General features: G+C 41.3%; 1 protein-coding gene across 1 annotated transcript in view; it reads left to right on the top strand.

Moving 5' to 3' along the window:
* TAB2 (TGF-beta activated kinase 1 (MAP3K7) binding protein 2) overlaps positions 1-15,235 on the top strand; it is a 73,415-nt gene that overhangs the window by 23,435 nt on the left and 34,745 nt on the right. The window contains 1 exon segment of the mRNA XM_073671397.1: positions 9,173-9,218. The gene's annotated coding sequence lies outside the window, so the exon portion shown is untranslated.

Genomic DNA, 15,235 nt, shown 5'->3' with positions numbered 1-15,235 from the left:
ATGTTATAAGTAAAGACTTAATTGTTTACTCCAATAACAAGCTTTTATGCAATTCACTGCGTGTTAAGACTTGCAGCTGTTCTTGAGAGAGTGACAATTTTGATTACAGTTTATTGCCTAGGAAATCGACCATCTCTACTATCTAGATTGTAAGCACTGTGCTGAAGCTGATTGAGATTAGGAGGTAAAAGTGCATTCCATCAATCCTGGCAAGCCTCAAAACCGTTCTTGCAAGCAGTGTTGTGGAGTCGGTAAGCCAAACCTCCGACTCCTCAGTTTCCCTGACTCTCCAACTCCACAGCACGGCCTCACTACTGAGCATGTACATAAAGTGCAGCACAGATTCATCTCAACTACAAGCCGAGATCCTTAGAACAGACATATTTATAGGACATTTCATAACTTTCCCAAATTATTATATAATAAATTGGTAATTTTTTTTTCATATTTTAGGAGTCTGATTCGGTTCATTTTATGCAGACTACGAACTCCACCAAAATGGACACAGAGTCCACAGCCCTTTTTGCAAGCTTAATAGAAAAGGGCTTTTTTCTAGGTTCCTTAAACTGCATGCCCATGATCTGTAATAGCAGCGTTTTGGACGCAGCTCACCTGCTCTGCGTCCAAAACGCTGCGTTCTACAGTACAAGCACAGTGGATGGATTTATAGAAATCCCATGCCGTGTAAACTCGCCTGCGGCGCGGCTTTGAGACACAGCGTGTCAATTTCTGTTGCAGAGAACAGTGTCTCTGCAACAGAAATTTCCGCAATAGAATGTACTGGGTGCGGTAACTCCACATGTGTTCAATGGACACATGTGGAGTTACCTGCGTCATCGGCTATAGCTTGATCGTGGATGTTAAGGGGGTTGCCCTCTTTCAGAAGATGTTTAAGTGAAACTGCAGTTTCAGGTGACGTTTCAGAATAAGAGATCATTCTTTTGTACATGAAGAATAACTATATATATGACTTGCATTTTTTGCTGTTTTTCCCTCTTCATTGGAAACCTCAGCAGTTTCATTTTAGATTTTTCTGCTTATTTTTCCTTCTAGCATCTCTCCCCTCCCCTTTCAATAGACTTAGAGGCAAAAGTTGTAATTTGATTCTACACTGCCGTTTTCTTCTGACAAATATTCTTTTGAGTGCATGATAAGTAGGGGAAATATATGTTCTAAGATATGATAGTCCCCCCCCTTTAAATCTTCACATTAAGTTATTTATAGTGTAGGTAGTACTTGAAGAGAACCTGGCAGCTGAAACATACTGCCTGAGCCTGTAACTGAGCTGCACTATAGACTAGTTGTACAAGCGACTACCTAGTGGCTTCTCACTGCCCTTGAAAGATAAGCCTCTCCTCACACGCAGGGAAAGATCTATCACTCCAGGGAAGCGGGCAGGGGAAACCACCAGGAACCCACCTGTCTGACTAGTCTCCTGTGCGTCTGTTAACTATGTTTTTCTAAGCTGGAACATGTATGTCTGAAATCATACAGCCAGTGCCTGATATATGGTACCCGTGGATCAGGCAGCATGTATCAGCTGTCAGGTTTCCTTTTAAAGGGGTTTTCCGGTCAAAAGTGATAAGTCTGTAGTCACTCTATGTGAATGCGGACTTGATTCCTTCCCCCCCCCCCCCCCCCCCAGCGCGTGCACTGCGGGGATTCGCCAGTTTCAGACAACGGTCCCGGGTCCCATACCAGCGAATCCCTGCAGAGCACAGTTCGTTATCTGGGGGGATTCATAAGTCTGCAGTCACACAGAGTGACTGCAGACTTATCACTTTTGACCGGACATCCCCTTTAATGCATGCTGTCCTGATACATTTATAGGCTTTGCATCCATGCTATAAACTATTATTAAAATCTTTTAAAATTTGCTTTAACCATTGCAAAATATTTATCAAGATCCTTCATTCTACTGTTTAGTTTTACGGGTCCTCTTCACATCCAGTGGCAGTCTTCTGACGTGACTAAATGACTAGTCAAAAGATCCCATCTCCTCATTGACTCTTAAGGCCAGTGGTTTGGTGCAGGGGTCAGTTTATTGAACAGCAGACCAGGCTAGATAGCTGCTACCATAACAGTGTACAGAAAATAAAAATATCTAATATAAAAAAATTGATAAAGACGAATATTTTATTAGAATCTGATTTTAATTATTAAAAAAAAAATAATACAAGTGATATATTCCATTTATAAATTGCAGAAAAATTGTGTGAACCAAAGTATATAGCTTTATGGCCACATTACATCTAATGTCTGGATTAGGCATTATGGGATGTACAATCCAGATAGTGCCTGGAGCCCGGATTAATAAATCTGCCTGTCTTTATGCTCATGTTAGTGGCATTGAGTGCAATAAATGAACGGTCATGTTAGCTAGGTTGAATGGTAAGAGATGACATCATGTATTTTGAAGTTTTTGATGTTGATGATAAATTCTTCTCATATGATTTTAATATTCTCTGAGGTGTAAGCAAGAATATCAATGTACTTTGTGTTTTGTTTTTTATGAGAGGAGGGCTACAATTTCAGCATATTTCTTTGATCTTTGAGTCATTGTTTAAGTACTGACACTTAGGTAGTAAGCAAAGGTTCTGGTAGCCACCAGGAGTCCAAATACTGGAGTACCCATTTTTTTTCCCTAATTCTTCATAGTCATTCCTCCTGATCATTTTAGAGTTGACAACTTTGTTGCACCTTTTTGACAAGTGGAATGGTATGTCCTGAACTGTCTGCCAACTTTCGATCAGTGCTGTAAGTTCCATACTGTGTATGAATATGATTTCAACTATTAGCACTCAGTTGTTAATTTATACATGTCTAGGAGGAATAACAGATACCTGAAACAGATAACATGAAAAGCAAACAAAGAACAGCACTATAGGATCTAAGAAATATTTAAAGGGAATCTGATATGTGCTGCCCGAACCACAGGCAACATGAATAAGACACTAGCTCTGTTATTTCAGCCTGGTATGTTTTACTTTGAAACGCTAAGGCATTTCAAAGAAAGCATGAAGTTACAGCCAGGTAGTCACCGGTTTTTCCCTGTCACTCAGGGGGTCGGGGAGAAGCCGTTGGGGACCGGTATCTTGTATTAGTGACCTAAGCAGAAAAAATTAAAAGAAGCAAAATGAACATAAACCCTGCTGTAAATAAATAAAAAGTCGAAGTGTATTTAAATAAAATATGGTTTTTAGTAACACGGTTTTTGATCTAAGCAGCACGGTCCCCATTTGATTGAAATGCCGCAGCATTTCAAAGTAAAACATGTTTGACTAAAATGATAGAGCCAGTGTCTCATGCCTGTTTCGGGCAGCATGAATCCGCTGTCAGGTTCCCTTTCATACATGTAGTATTTTTAGTCAAGTCGCCTTACTGTTCACTGTTTGTAAAAATTTGCCTTCGCTTCTATTTTTATTTTGTATGTTGACTTTTTTTTTATTTTTTTTTAAAGAAACTTGCTCCAGAATTATTTTGTGGGAAGTTTTTGTAATAACCTCCTTAGCGTAAAATGTTGTTACTGTGCATTACTGCTGTGGTGCCCATGTGTGGAGGGGGCTCTAAAGTTAGCGCTCTCCACACCCGGTAGATGTTGGCTACATTACATAGCCGGTATACGTGTCTAACATCAGCGGCCGAAGCTGGTCTCCAATTGCTTCTGTTAACCATTTAAATGCCGCTGTCAGTTGCCTTCCAATTGACGACTTCTATTAAAGTATAGAACATATTCGGAGCATTAACGCTCACTACTTTTAACCGCTTGGCGTCTTTGGACCACTAAAGTGGTTCAGAGATGCTCAAAATCCTGGACATATGAACAGCAAGTTTTTACATAGTAATGCATATTTGTTCTTTTGAGTGTTTATTAAGTGCTTTTTAAGCGCTTTTTGGATCTGAATCTGCCTGAAAAAGACATGGTGTGCACATGACTTTAGGAATCGAGCATAATGTGCACAAATAATTTAAAAAGCATTTGCAGGACATTGGGCTACAAACCAGACGTCCAGCTATAGGTGATCTATTGACCTCATGCCGCTGATCCAGAGCAAGACGTCAATGGAAGTTGAAATGGAGGTCTATCTTCAGCAATGAATTTCGCTTTCGTCTTGCATGCAGTGATAAATCGGCATGTGACTTTTTCAGCCAGTTGGCGTCCTTAGCAGTCATGTGCCATTTTCCTGGCATCATATCATGCCTTCCATTACAAAGACCAGAAGGGCTCATGGAGCGTTACTGTTGCATCTTCTACCGGTACGTCATGGTTTGGGAGCCTGCTTCATTCGAGGCAGATACGGGCTATAACTAAGGTTTTTCATGCAGACGCTATCTGCCTCTAGCATCAGCAATGTGGACTACCTCCAACTCCTGTTATTTAATCTCTACGAGAATCAATCTCTGTTTCAATGTATACAGTTAATCAAAATGAAGATTTACACCAGCCGATGAGCTGATTGACAACTTACATGCTGGCTTACGCAGGCAGACAGCGCTTCAGATACGCTCAGAACAATCAGTAATAATACATCATCATTCTATGGGCATAAGCTGCTATTAGCAGCGCAGGGTCCTGTTTACACAATACGATGTGCTGCTGAGAAAGATCATCTTTTAAGCAAGCCAAAGATAATCAGCGTTTTGTGCTTGTGGCGGGCCTGTGGGCAGGTCTTATCTTGCTGAATTGACCTAGAGCATAAGATAAGACCCTGCCTACAGTCCCACCCTGCAGCTTGAGCTTGGAGCACAAGAATCTAAAGGCCCCGTCACACTAAGCGATATCGCTAGCGAGATCGCTGCTGTGTCACGGTTTTGGTGACTCACCAGCGACCTCACCAGCGATGTCGCTATGTGTGACACTTTGCAACGATCAGGCCCCTGCTGTGAGGTCGCTGATCGTTGCAAAGTGTCCTGGACCATTTTTTGGTCGTTGGCCTCCCGCTGGCCAGCACACATCGCTGTGTGTGACCAGCGGGACCAACGATCTGGCTGGTAACCATGGTAAACATCGGGTTACTAGGGGCACGCGCGCACTTAGTAACCCGCTGTTTACCATAGATACCACTCTGCTACTGTGAGCGGAGGCTCCAGCGCACGGTAGCAGAGTGGTATCCATGGTAAACAGCGGGTTACTAGGGGCACACGCACACTTAGTAACCCGATGTTTACCATAGTTACCAGCCTGCTCCTGCTTGCAGCAGGCTGGTAACGGGAGCAGGACATCGTGGAACGATTCTTTCCACGATATCGTTGCTCCCCTGATCGCTGGTGAGCCTGCCTGTTTGACAGCTCACCAGCGATGTATTAGCGATGCAGCAACGATCCCTGACAGGTCGTATCGTTGTCGGGATCGCTGCTGCATCGCTTAGTGTGACGGGGCCTTAATTCTCTCCAAACTGCAAAAGATTACTCAAGAACAACAAGACTGTTTCTTGACCTTTTTGGTATCATTTTAATCCGTGTAAGGCGCCAACATGACAATGCCTGTAGTTTACTTCGCACAATCCTGCTGACAGGTTTGCTTTAAAACACACCTGTCAGCAGGATTGTGCTCAGTAAACTACATTTATCTGTCAGGTGGGCTCCGTTACACTGATTAATATGATACCTTGGTTGATGAAATCCGTCCTGTGGTTCTTGTGTAATCTTTACTTTGTTTGGAGATGATATGCTCATGCTTCAGGGCGGGCTTTATCTGGTGCTTTGCTTACATATTCATCTGTATGCTCTTATGACAGATCACTGTGCCTTCACTGACCTGCCTCCTATTTTACGTAGCCCCGCACTACTAGATTCATTATGTAAAATAGGAGGCAGGTCAGTGAAGACACAGTGACCTGCCATAAGAGCATACAGATGAATATGAGCAGAGCACAAGATAGAGCGCCCCCCACAGGCCGTCCCGAAACACGAGCATATCATCTCCAAACTGAAAGTAAAGATTACACAAGAACCACAGGACTGATTTCATCAATCAAGGTGTCATATTAATCAGTGTAATGTCACCCACCTGAGAGTGTATGTAGTTTACTGAGCACAATCCTGCTGACAGGTGCACTTTAAAGATGACCTGTCATCAAGTCAAGTGAATAATCTTGGTTCTTATTTTTTTTATGAAAAAACAAGGGGAAAGGGAAAGGGAAAACGTATGTCAGCTCACCATGTAATAGCCAGACTCATCCAGTCCCAACGAAGTCTTGCAGCGGAGACGCCCAGGTCACGGGCTACCAAAGTTCAAGTAATGAGAAAGCAAGCAAAGATGTCTCCAGCAGGACCAGGGTTGTATATATCTTGTTAAAACTTCACTTTTAATTTCAAATTGTAAAAGCCAAGGATGAGTTACAGAATGCGCAATATAGCGGCTGTTAGGTACAGCACATTCCAACGCGTTTCGGCTAAACCTTATTCATGATGAAATTAAAAGTGAAGTTTTAACGAGATGTATACAACCCTGGTCCTGCTGGAGACATCTTTGCTTGCTTTCTCATTATTTTTTTTATATTGTGTTGTTTTTGTTTTTTTCTTTTGAGATCAGTCAGGTCTAGCACCAAAACTATATAAAGAACAGGTGGAATTTTTGCTGCTCTTTTCCACCTATGTTTTTCATAATAGAAAACCCTACATATCAGAAATCTCAAGGGCAATTTAATTTAAACTGCAGTCACTTAATCTTGCAGGGAATCGACCGTGTCACCTGCAAAGTTGCTCGGGAACTATGCCTGCACACACTGTGGTGGTTATCCACTGTAGGTGTTGGTGTGAATGCTTCTCTTCTGCCTGTCAGTGACCATGCAGATGTCATCTGTTGGAAGCACCTGGTCAACAAATGCTTAAAGATCATAGGATAAAATTGGATTTTTTCCTAGAGCTGGAATAGGTTTGTCTAGCCTTGCGTAAACCTGTGCACTTGTTGTGTATTCCTGTGGTGATATTTAAATTGTTGTATTAGTTTTTGCTAGTGGAACCGCTCATTCATAGTTTCTAAAACTGTCATATCCCATTCACCTTGAACTTTACTTGATCCTGGTATTGCTTAACTTTGTCGACTTAGTTACCCATCTCTGTAATGAAATAAATCAATGTCACAGCCTTTTGAAGGATGCTGGCAGTCTGTATGTGTGAAGTGTTTCTGACTGCCATAGTTTACTTTGTCTAACAGGAATGTGCTACTAGGTTCTTGACTAGAAATTATTTCCAGAAGAAATTGTAGAAATGATTAAAGGGATATCAGAGGTTTTCTCCAGTCAAGCAGTTGATGATATTCAGAAGCACGTTCTTCGCTGATGGGGAAAGATCTCTAATGTGGACACATTAGGGCTGATACCAGGGCTGTGGAGTTGGTAAGCCAAGCCTTCGACTCAGACTCCTCAATTTCCATGACACTGACTCCAACTCTCCGACTCCCTCATACATGGCTCATGTTTAAGTGATAAATTTACGGTAGGACACATTTTTCTCAGCTAAAAGTCCAGACCCTTAGATCAGGAATAGGATAGACATTTATAGGACATGTCATAACTTTCCCAAATTCTTATGAAAAAATATTCGTCACAAACTGCATTGAATTACTGTACCCAATTTATTATATATTTTAGGAGTCAGTCCATTTTATACCGACTCCGACTTCACAACCTAGGCTGGTACATGAAAGATTTTACGGCAGAACACTTGACACAAAACATTTTGAATGGTTGCAAAAAAATGAGACTTCTTGTTTTCACGCCAGTTTGATGCGGCGTAAGAAACCAAAATGGATGGGGATTGGACATAGGTACAACTGGCCATCAATTTCGGCAAAAGTGTTGACTTTTATTTACTCCAAAAATGCTACCCTGACTAGCGTATCATTTCTAGCAAGGTGCACAGATGTGCATGCCACTGATGTGATGCACCAAATTCATTAAGTGACTTGTGCCTCTTGATGAATTTGAAGCATCTTATTGTTGCCCGTCCATCATTAAGCCCGGTATATTAAATGCCATTCTTAAAGGTAATCCATGAGCACGTATTTACATTGTAATCTGGCAGCCGATTGATATAGGGACAGAGACCCTGATTCTAGTGATGTTACTTACTGCCATGCTGTCAGTTAAATCACCACAGGAGACTGACATTTTTTTTTTTTTTGTATTTTTTATAGACTTCAAAAAAAGGCACCACGATAATCAGACGCAACAATTTAAGTACCTTGCGTACTTGGTTCTGGAATTTTGCTTTTGAAAACGGTCATCCAACTAGTCAGTACACCTCCAGCACTTTAGCTGTGCTACTACAGTGCATCGAGGCTGCGTTTCCATGTAGATTTTGTTGTCAGCACCATGGAAGTTAACTGTATTTCGGTACAAATAGCCTCAGAGTTGGTCTCTGATTTGTGCTATGGATTCCACTGCAAGTTTTCCATCTATCAGGATTTGGAGCGTTTTCTGCTCTATAAACTCAAAACTCAGCGTGCACATATTCTTACCCCTTCGCGCTACCCCCAGAAGACAAAAGTCTTGTGAGGTGGAGTAGTGGCGAAAAAAAGAAATTCCTTGTGTCTTATTTTGTGAAAAGGTAACTTCTTTTTCCAGCTTTTGCAAAATGTTATTTGCTAGAATACTGTTCAAGATAAATCCAAGGAACAATGTAGTCAGTGAGCCTAGCAATTCTCTCCTGTGACTTTTTTGTTTTTCTCTTGATCTCTCTAAACATCCTAACGTTTTGTCTACCAGAAAATATCAAACCAACTCCATAGTCTTCCTCTCTGAAAGGGTAAACACCGTAGTAGTACGTTGAATGCACCTTTGATACGGGTTGTTAAAGGCGTTTTCCACTTTCACAAAGCCTACATAGCCTCCGATAGCTTAAAAAAAAGTGTATTACCCTCCCTGTCCACCGTCTGCTTTACACTTCTGCCCTGGTCTCTAGCTTGTCTGCAGTGTTGATGTCATGTCGCCAGTGTTGCAGCCAATCTGTGAGCTCAGTGGCTCAGCCCATGTAGGTAGTGGTAGTGGTGAAGAGTAGGTAACATTCATGTTTGTTTTGCTTTTATTTATTTATTTATTTTTTTTGACAACTGCTGCCTGAAAGAAAGTTTTCAAAAAGGGAATAAAAAACCATTTAACTTTAATGTGTCCTCCAATATGTTGTTTTTATTAAACTGTGGTTTCCTTTTCTTTTTTCTCTCTTGCAGAAAATGCGGTGAGGACACGGATCTAAAGTCTACAAGGGCACTTGAGGTAACTCCTGCAACCTAAATATTGTTGGTGTGAAATGCTCATTTGTTATACGCTTGGCTTCATTCCCAAACTACTTGTACATCTCTGCAATTGCATGGCAGTTTTAAAAGTTGTTTAAACGATGTCTGCTCTTTGGAAAGTAGACTTCATCAGATTTGTCTTTGAGGACTTTTAACATTTCTAAATTTAGAACTACCGGTACTTAAATATAGAAGGCTGTTTTTCAAGTTATATACATAAATAACCCTGTAAAAGTAATTTGTGTGTGTATATGTAGGTTTGTATACAGTGCTCTGAAAAAGTATACATACTCCATGAACTTTTCCACATTTTTTTTTTTCACGTTACACCAACAAGCTTAAATGTATTTTATTTTGATTTTAAGTGATACACTTCACAAATACTTGCTGCTTGTTGTAGATATAACAGGAATGATACATGTTTTTCTAATTGTTTTAAAAATAGAAATCTGAAAATTGTGACGTGCTTTTATGTTCAGCCCCTGTAGTCTGATACCCCTAAATAAAATCCTGACTGACCAATTGCCTCTAGTAGTCACATAATTTAGTAAACGGAGTGCACCTGTTTGAGGTACCCCAATCTCCGGCAGCTTTTTCCTAATGATGCGACTTTGATGAGCCTGCCAGAGCATTGTCGTCCATGAAGATGAAATTAGGCCTGTGACTGGATTAATGATGTTATTCAAGTAGTAGGGGCTTTTCATTGCACCATTCACAAAGTGTAGGAAAGTTCTGTATTGACAAGACACACCTGCCCACGCCGTAACACCACCACCAAAGGCTCGTCTGGTGACAACCGAGGCTGATGCATAGTGCTCTCCTTGACGTCTCCAACATCAGTGGCGGCCATAATTTCTAGCCAGCGTGAATCGACTTTCATCAGTGAACGGCATGATGTGGAGAACTGTTTCAATACCAATTCTAAATGAACCGTGAAATTTATTGAGTGATTCATGGATCAAGCACCTGTTGTGAATTTTGCCATTAAGTTCTTTGTTGGAGAACAGCAAGTTGCGGGAAAAATACTGAAACATTGACCAGTTGGACATGTGCATTCAGAAGTTTAGAGACGGTCACATTAAGTTCACCTGAAAAGGTTAGGGTTCATTTTAGGTTCATCCTGAAATGTCAACTGAAAGCCAATTATTCCTAACTTTTTGTGAGCAGTGCATGTATATGAAATATGGAATCTTTAATTTAAATGGGTGCTCCAGGTTGATTAACAGAAAAAATTCGATCCACACTTAGTCTATAACTTTTAACCCCTCCTCGACATGACCAATATCCGGGAAGGAGGGGTGGGGTGGTAATTTCCTTCCCCTTTTCCCAGAGCCATTTTTTTTTCTCTACATAGACATATAAGGGCTTATTTTTTGGGGACATGAGTTGTACTTTTTAATGACACCATTCATTTTACCGCACAGTGTACTGGAAAACAGGCAAAAAATTCCAAGTGGGGAGAAATTGTGGGGGGGAGGAGGAAGCAATTATAACATTGTATTGTGGGAATTTGTTTTTATGATGTACATTTTGTGGTATAAATAACATTGCAATATGATTCTGCTCACCGGTACAATTACAGCAATACTAAACATGCAGCCACGGCGGCTGTTACTGAAATGCCGAGCACACCGAAACTACTCAGTGAGTACCTGAGCGTGCTCATTTAACCCATTTTCCGTCCAAGGTGGTTTGCACGTTAATGACCAGGCCAATTTTTACAATTCTGACCACTGTCACTTTGAGGTAATAACTCTGGAACGCTTTAACGGATCCCCCTGATTCTGAGATTTTTTTTTTTTGTGACATATTGTACTTCATGATAGTGGTAAAATTTCTTCAATATCACTTGCGTCTATTTGTGAAAAAAACGGAAATTTTGCGAAAATTTAGCAGTTTTCAAAATTTGAATTTTTATGTCCTTAAATCAGAGCGATATGTCACACAAAATAGTTAATAAATAACATTTCCCACATGTCTACTTTACATCAGCACAATTTTGGAACCAACATTTTTTTTTTTTTTGTTAGGGAGCTATAAGGGTTAAAAGTTGACCAGCGATTTCTCATTTTTCCAACAAAATTTACAAAACCATTTTTTTTAGGGACCACATCACATTTGAAGTCACTTTGAAGGGTCTTTATGACAGAAAATACCCAAAAGTTACATTCTGAAAACTGCACCCCTCAAGGTGCTCAAAACCACATTCAAGAACGTTATTAACCCTTCGGGTTCTTCACAGGAATTTTTTGAGATGTGGAACAAAAAAAATTAACATTCAACCTTTGTCACAAAAATGTTACTTTAGACCCAATTTTTTTTCTTTGCAGGTGTAACAGGAAAAAATGTACTCCAAAATTTGTTGTGCAATTTCCCATGAGCACGCAGATACCCCATATGTGGGGGAAAAACCACTGTTTTGGCACACGACAGGGTTCAGAAGGGAAGGAGCGCCATTTGACTTTTTGAATGTAAAATTTGCTTAAATAAATAGCGGACGCCATGTTGCGTTTGGGGAGCTGCTGATGTGCCTAAATAGTGGAAACCCCCCACAAGTGACACCATTTTGGAAACTAGACCCCTCAGGGAACTTATCTAGATGTGTAGTGAGCACCTTGAACCCCCAGGTGCTTCACAGAAGTTTATAACATTGAGCCGTGAAAATTAAAATTTTCACATTTTTCCCACAAAAATGTTTTTCAGCCCCCAATTTTGCATTTTCATAAGGGTAAGGCTGCATGCCCACTATGCATTTTTCAAGCGGTTTTGCCACGGAATTTCCGCAGCGAAAACGCTTGCTAATACGTGCCCCATGGTCCCCAATGTTATTCAGCATGTGCTCTGCACATGCTGCGGAAATTTCCGCTGCGGATTATCATTGCGGAAAAATCCGCAGCATGTCCATTATTTTAGCGGAAACGTGGCATAATTGCCGCCATTGACTTGCATTGAATCGCTTTAATATCCGCATGACTACATGTGCACATGCGGATATTAAGTGATTCAATGTGCGGATGGTACCCGGGTCTGGAGAAGAGGAGACTCTCCTCTGGGCTCAGGTACCATAGGACCTGTTAAAAAAAAATTTTTTCAAATAAATAAACATTATCTGATGGCCTGCGGTCTTCTCTCCGGTGCGTCCTGGCTCCCCGGTGGCTCGCGATGGTGTAAAAGGACCTTCCATGACGTCATTTAGTCATGTGACAGGTCACGCGACCGCTGACGTCGGCGGGCGAGCCGCCCAAGACACCGGACGCGCACCGTACAGGAGACCAGGGGCCATCAGAAGGTGAGTATAATGGTTCTTTTTATTTTTTACCATTTTTATTCTTTTTTTTAACTATTAACTTGGTCACACTATATGAATCCATGCTGGTTGCATGGATTTAGTGTGACCAAGTTGTCAAGCATTTTCCAAGTGATGCTAAAATCGCTTGGAAAAGCGCTTGATAACCCGCATGCGAAAACGCTTGACAAACACTTCTACCTGGCAGGAAAAACACATGTAAAATCCACATGCGTTTTCCTGCCTGGGAGATGCAGAAAAAATCAGCAGCATTTCTGCATCGTGGGCACATAGCCTAACAGGAGAAATTGCACCATGCAGTTTGTTGTGCAATTTCTCCGGAGTAAGCAGATACCCCATATGTGGGGGAAAACCATTGTTTGGCACACGGCAGGGCTCGGAAGGGAAGGAGCGCCATTTGACTTTTTGAATGTAAAATTTGCTTGAATAATTAATTAGCGGGCGCCATGTTGCGTTTGGAGAGCTCCTGATGTGCCTAAACAGTGGAAACCCCCCACAAGTGACACCATTTTGGAAACTAGACTCCTCAGGGAACTTATCTAGATGTGTAGTGAGCACCTTGAACCCCCAGGTGCTTTACAGAAGTTTATAACATGGAGCCGTGAAAATAAAAAAATCGAACTTTTTCCACAAAAATTATGTTTTAGCCCCAATTTTTTTATTTTCACAAGGGTAAGAGGAGAAAATGGACCCCAAAATCTTTTGTTCAATTTCTCCCGAGTACGCCAATACCCCATATGTGGGGAAAATACAGTGTTTGAGCGCACGGCAGTGTTCAGAAGGGAAGGAGCACTGTGTCATGCACTCCTTCCACTGTGTTGGCTGGAATTGAGAGCGGACGCCATGTCGCTTTAGGAGAGCCCCTGATGTGCCTAAATAGTTGAAACCCCCCTACAAGTGACCCCATTTTGGAAACTACAGCCCTCAAGGATTTTATCAAGGGGCATAGTGAACATTTTGAACCCAGAGGTACGACACAGAATTTGATAACATTAGGTCATCGTACTGAATCAGTTGTCATTAGTCTTGAGCGCAAATGCTCGCTACTTGAGTTTGCATCGGGTACTCAGGTATGCACCATGTAGCGCTCGAGTCCCCGCCCGCATGTTTCATGGTTATTAGACACCCAAAAAAAAACATGCGGGGATCGCTCGTGCATGGCAGGCAATCCCCGTGAGGTTTTTTTTTTGGCCGCGAAGCATATGGGGCGGAGACTCAAGCATGTCACTCGAACACCTGCAATACTCGGTGCATACACGAGCACCTGATGTAAACTCAAGTAGCGAGCACTTGTGCTCAACACTAGTTGCCATATTGTCATCTATTTTTTTTTTTTTTTTTTACTTTTGAAAAAAATCCCAGCCCTTTATTTTTTACGCCGTTCCTCGTGTGGTATAAGTGATTAGACGACTTTATTCTTCTGGTCGGTGCGATTACAGCGATACCAGAATCATATCGGGTTTTTATGATTGACAGCTGTCGCACACTAAAAGATGCATTTTTTTTTTTTTTTTTTGCATCGCCGTATTTTGAGAGCTATCATTTTTCCATATTTTGGCCGACAGTCATGTGACTGTTTATTTTTTGCGGGACGAGATGATGTTTTCAGCGGTACCATTTTTATTTATATTCGTCTTTTTGATCGCGTTATTCCATTTTTTTGTTTGGCGGTATGATGATAAAGCATTGTTTTTGTTTTTTGTTTTTTTTTTTTTTTTTTTTTTAAAGTGTTCACTAAAGGGGTTAACTAGTGGGACAGTTTTATAGGTCAGGTCGTTCCGGACGCGGCGATACCAAATATGTGTACTTTTATTGTTTTGTGGTTTTTTTTTTCATAATATTTATTGATGGGTACATTATATTTTTTATTTTTTATATTTTTTACAAATTTCTTTTTATTATTTTTTTCCATTTTCTAACACTTTTTTTACTTTAATACTTTGTCCCACTATGGAACTTTCACTTTTTTTTACTCTGATCGCCTGTATAGCTCAGGAATGGAGCACCATCCCTGTGCTATACAGGCTGTTAGCGCTGCAGATGCAGAAGATACTTTAGTCATGCACTGCGCATGACCAAAGTATCTTCCTGCTGTCTGGTGACCCGGATGTTGTTATGACTGCATCGGGTCGTCATGGCAACATCCAGGAAACCGCGGCAGACAGCGTTGGACGGCAGGAGAGGTGAGAATCGCGATCACCTCCCCTTGCCCCCGCAATGCTGCGATCGACTTCGATCGTTGCATTGCGGGGGTTAATGAGTCGGGAGCGGTGCGAGACCGCTCCCAGCACATTGTCACAGCTGACACCAGGTGCTATCAGCTGACACCCGGCGGCAATCGCTCCTACACAGCCTGTGTGCGGGCGAAATCAGCAGGGCGTACTAATACGTACCTGGCTCTTAAGTCCCAGGGCGCAGATACGTATTAGTACGTCCTGGGCTTTAAAGGGTTAAACGAGCACGCTCGCTCATCACTAATATTTATCTTTAGGTCGATGGAGCTGTGACTGCTGAGACAAAATTTCTGATACCAATTTGGGATTGATGTGACCTTTGCTAGTTACAGCATTTTTTGTCTAATTGCAGAGACCAAAAAAAATTTAATTTTTGGCGTTATTTTTTTTTTTTTCCGTTATTTTTATATTTTGATAGATCGGACCATTCTGAACATGGTGATACCACTTGTTTTT

This window comes from Phyllobates terribilis, unplaced genomic scaffold (genome assembly GCF_046119375.1).
Source record: "Phyllobates terribilis strain yellow unplaced genomic scaffold, ASM4611937v1 Scaffold_3__8_contigs__length_932513732, whole genome shotgun sequence".
Classification (NCBI taxonomy): Eukaryota; Metazoa; Chordata; class Amphibia; order Anura; family Dendrobatidae; genus Phyllobates; species Phyllobates terribilis.
This window is presented reverse-complemented; position numbering and strand designations above follow the sequence as displayed.